Source organism: Chiloscyllium punctatum, chromosome 30 (assembly GCF_047496795.1).
Source record: "Chiloscyllium punctatum isolate Juve2018m chromosome 30, sChiPun1.3, whole genome shotgun sequence".
NCBI lineage: Eukaryota > Metazoa > Chordata > Chondrichthyes > Orectolobiformes > Hemiscylliidae > Chiloscyllium > Chiloscyllium punctatum.
Genome location: NC_092768.1, coordinates 47323314 through 47328275, shown reverse-complemented (window position 1 = coordinate 47328275; position 4962 = coordinate 47323314). Strand labels below are relative to the sequence as shown.

General features: G+C 51.9%; 1 non-coding gene and 1 pseudogene across 1 annotated transcript; both read left to right on the top strand.

Moving 5' to 3' along the window:
- The first annotated feature begins 297 nt into the window (after positions 1–297).
- Positions 298–461, top strand: LOC140455803 (U1 spliceosomal RNA). Its single transcript, XR_011953052.1, has one exon. It is a non-coding gene; the product is annotated as a U1 spliceosomal RNA (small nuclear RNA).
- Positions 462–4517: 4056 nt separating this feature from the next.
- LOC140455782 (U1 spliceosomal RNA) lies at positions 4518–4672 on the top strand (annotated as a pseudogene).
- Positions 4673–4962: the final 290 nt, after the last annotated feature.

Sequence of the window (4962 nt, the reverse complement as noted above, 5' to 3'; positions counted from 1 at the left end):
GAGTTCTGCGGCTTTGTTTTGGTGAAAGAGGAGATACTGTGAAGGGGGCGGGGCGGAGCGGAGTATTTCCGTTTAAGGACGAAATGCAAATTAGCGCAGCTTCTCACGTCGCCCAGTGAGTGTCGTATTCAGTGAAACCTGAGTCTTTCTGGATGTTCTGTGATCCAGGTGAGAAATTGCGCTGTTGTACAGGCAGGGAACCTTAGAGAGATGTATTTCCGATTTTCGAAAACGCAGTTAGTATGAGTGTAAGAGGTATGGGCTGTTGTTGGGTTTGAGCGAGTGAGAATATTAAGCATACTTACCTGGCAGGGGAGATACCATGATCACCAAGGTGGTTCTCCCAGGACGAGGCTATCCCATTGCACTTCGGGTGTGCTGACGCCTGCGATGTCCCCAAATGCGGGATACTCGACTGCAAAATTTGTGGTAGTGGGGGACTGCGTTCGCGCTCTCCCCTGAATTACAAGCAAAAGTCAGATGATCCTATAGATGTCGCTCATTTGTGCTTCGTGCGGCTTCTAATATATCCCTGTATCTATGTTCACTTCAGTTTCACTCAAATTCACACGTAATGCCGCCCCTCTTATTTCATCCTGCAATAAACCGCTATCTTCAATGCTTTTCACAACAGGACCGCTCTGCCCTCATCAATCCTCTTTGGTACTTCTTCAAAAAACTCAATCAACTTTGGGAGATATGATTTCCCACACACAAAGCCATGTTGACTATCCCGAATCAGTCCTTGCCTCTCTCAGCATGTAGTCCTGGACCTTGGAATGTGCCTCCAACACGTGGGAAAGGTCGACTCCTTGTTCTGGAAGACCAACAATTTTTTGGAAGACCAGAGAGCAACTTTCACCATTTGCCACGCACAAAGCCACACTGACTGTTCCAAATGGGTCCTCGCCTCCCCAAATGCCTCGAGATCCTAACTCTCAGAATCCTCTCTCACAACTTAGCAACCACAGCCGTTAGGCTCACCAATCTATTGTCTCCATTTTGTGATTATGTGTGAAAGAACAGAAACCAACATAGTCATTCCAAAACATGAGAGACTTAACAAACAATCGAGGTCTTTTTCGGTATATAATTTCAGTTACATCACACTGTAAACTTTTGCTCTCAATTCTGTGTCTTACAATCTTATTCTCCCCAACCACGTGATGAAGGAGCAGTGCTCTGAAAGCTAGTGCTTCCAAATGAACCTGTTGTGGTGTGATTTGTAGCTGACTAGGCCTTCTGTGGCAGTGAATTCAATGAATTTGCCACACTCTGAATGTAGGGAGTGTTGCTGAACATAAAGACCTTGGAGTGTCGGTTCACGCTTCCTTGAAAGTCGACTCACAGATCAATTACAGAAGGTATTTTGTAAACCGGACGCTACGTCCAGGGCCCTGATGGAAACGGTCAAAGACGCCAAGCTGCACGACGTCTTCAGCGCCCCTGCAGACGGAGCGCAGCGTAGATACACCTGGTCACGGGCAGACGGGTCTATCCGCTCAAGGATAGATTACCTGTTTGTGTCCCGAACGCTCTCGGTCAGATCCACCGACGTCAAGCCGGTGTTCTTCTCTGACCACTGCCTCCTGCTGGCCGACTGTCACCTACAGGACGAACAGCGGGCGGGCAAGGGAACGTGGAAACTGAACACTAAGCTGTTGACCCCGGGAAACATCGAAGAGCTCAAGAGGGATTACGCAGGTTGGAGAACCGTGAAGCCCCTCTTTGAGTCTCCAGCGGACTGGTGGGAAACGGTAAAAGGGAACATCAAGAGGTTCTTTATCCTCAAAGGTGTCCAGGAGGCGAGAGAGAGGCGGGGAAAACTGTCCCAGCTCCAGGAAAGTATGCAGAACCTGCTCCTGCTGCAGACGATGGGGGTGGATGTCACGGAGGACCTCAAGGAGGTGAAGGGCCAGCAAGCCTCGCTCTTTGCCTCGGAGGCCTCCAGGATAATCTTCCGGTCCAGGGTCCGCTCGGTGGAGCAGGACGAGACGTGCTCACGTTTCTTCTTCCAGAAGGTGCACAAAGAGAGCTCCGTGCTCAGCAGCCTGAAGAAAGAAGATGGCTCGGTAACGTCATCTCAGGCTGACGTCATGAGGATCAGCAAATCCTTCTACGCCAGCCTGTATGACTCGAAGCCAACCGACCGCGCGGCCTCCCAGTCGTTCCTGTCCTCTATCACGGAGGTCCTAGATGACGGAACACGAGAGAGGCTGGACCAGCCGCTATCTCTGGATGAACTGACCAAGGCCCTCGAGTCCTTCGAAAAGAATAAAACTCCCGGAAGCGACGGCTTACCGGTCGAGGTTTATTCCGCTCTTTGGGACTCGATCGGCCAGGACCTGCTGGAGGTGTATGTCAGTATGCTTCGGGCAGGTACCATGAGTGAATCCATGAGGAAAGGCATCATCACCCTCGTCTACAAGCGGAAGGGAGAGAGGGAGGAAATTAGAAATTGGAGACCGATCTCACTGTTAAATGCAGACTACAAAATCTTGTCAAAGGTCATCGCCAACCGGGTCAGGTCTGCTCTGGGATCGGTGATCCACCCGGACCAAACCTGTGCTGTACCGGGCAGGAAGATCTCTGAGAGTCTCGCACTCCTCAGGGATACGATCGCCTACGTGCAGGACAGGGGGGTGGACACCTGTCTCATCAGCCTGGACCAGGAGAAAGCCTTTGACAGGATATCGCATACATATATGAGGGATGTCCTCTCCAAAATGGGCTTTGGGGAGGGAATCGGAAATTGGATCAGACTGCTCTACACCAACATTGTCAGTGCAGTCTCAATCAATGGGTGGGAATCAGATAGCTTCCCTGTAAGATCTGGAGTCAGGCAGGGATGCCCCCTCTCACCCGCCTTGTTTGTGTGTTGCATAGAGCCATTTGCCGAATCCATCAGGAAGGATGCGAGCCTGAGAGGGGTGACTATTCCTGGCAGCGGGGGCCTGCAGGTTAAGGCCTCCCTGTACATGGATGACGTCGCTGTTTTCTGCTCGGATCCGCTGTCCGTGCACAGACTCGTGTGCATCTGCGACCAGTTCGAACGGGCCTCGGGGGCCAAGGTAAACCGAGGCAAGAGCGAGGCCATGCTCTTCGGGAACTGGGCCGACCAATCCTCTATCCCCTTCACCGTCAGGACTGACCACCTGAAGGTGCTGGGTATTTGGTTCGGGGGGGCTGGGGCGTGCGCCAAGACCTGGGAGGAGCGGATCAGGAAGATGAGACAGAAACTAGGCAGATGGGGGCAACGGTCGCTCTCCATCGCGGGAAAAAACCTGGTCATCAGGTGTGAGGTACTCTCAGTATTGCTATATGTGGCACAGGTCTGGCCTATCCCCAGGACCTGTGCCGCCGCAGTCACCCGGGCCATCTTCCAATTCATTTGGAGATCAAAGATGGACCGGGTCCGAAGAGACTCTATGTACAAAGACCGGTGCAATGGGGGAAAAAACACGCCCAATGCCACCCTCACCCTGATGGCCACCTTTGTGTGTGGCTGCATCAAGCTGTGCGTGGATCCCCGGTACGCAAACACCAAGTGTCACTACGTACTGAGGTTCTACCTGTCCCCGGTGTTGCGAAGGATGGGCCTGGCCTCGCTGCCGCGGAACGCTCCGAGTAGTTGGACCGTTCCGTATCACCTGTCCTTCGTGGAGAAGTTTATGAGGAAAAACACCTTTGACCACAAGTCCATCAGGAAGTGGTCAGCACGTAGCGTCCTTGAGACCCTTCGGGAAAAGGAGAGGGCGGATCCTGTCGAGCGGTTCCCTGAGCAGACTGTCAAAGCCATTTGGCAGAATGCCTCATCGCCAGAACTTTCCAACAAGCACCAAGACGTGGCTTGGCTGGTGGTGAGAAGGGCTCTGCCTGTGAGATCCTTTATGCACGCCCGGACTCTCTGCCGCACCGCACGCTGCCCTCGAAGTGGCTGCGGGGGGGACGAGACTGTCACACACCTCCTTCTGGAATGTGCCTATGCAGAGGAAGTCTGGAGAGGAATGCAGTGGTGCTTGTCGAGGTTCGTCCCGAGCAGCGCCGTGACGCGGGACTCCGTGCTCTACGGCCTGTTCCCCGGGACTCACACCGAGACGAACATTAACTGCGCCTGGAGGATCATCAACTCGGTGAAGGACGCTCTCTGGGCGGTCCGAAACCTGTTGATCTTCCAGCTGAAGGAGTTGACCCCGACCGAGTGTTGCAGACTGGCACATTCCAAGGTCCAAGACTACGTGTTGAGGGACGCGCTGAAGCTTGGGGCAGCTGCCGCCAAGGCGCGGTGGGGAAAGACCACTGTGTAAGATCGGCCTGCCGAAAGAAGAACAGGGGGCCCATACAGACGTTTTTTTGGGCTCTGCTGATGCCTCAGCCAAATATATGTATATATACAAGATTGAAAAAATGCACAGGATTGTAAAGGACAAGAATAAAGTCGAATCTGTGTTTGTAAATATGGACATATGTATGGCATGATCCAATGTACAGACCATCAAATCATTTATGAATAAAGTATATTTTTGAAATAAAAAAAAAAAAAAAAAGGTTCTCCCAGGACGAGGCTATCCCATTGCACTTCGGGTGTGCTGACGCCTGCGATGTCCCCAAATGCGGGATACTCGACTGCAAAATTTGTGGTAGTGGGGGACTGCGTTCGCGCTCTCCCCTGAATTACAAGCAAAAGTCAGATGATCCTATAGATGTCGCTCATTTGTGCTTCGTGCGGCTTCTAATATATCCCTGTATCTATGTTCACTTCAGTTTCACTCAAATTCACACGTAATGCCGCCCCTCTTATTTCATCCTGCAATAAACCGCTATCTTCAATGCTTTTCACAACAGGACCGCTCTGCCCTCATCAATCCTCTTTGGTACTTCTTCAAAAAACTCAATCAACTTTGGGAGATATGATTTCCCACACACAAAGCCATGTTGACTATCCCGAATCAGTCCTTGCCT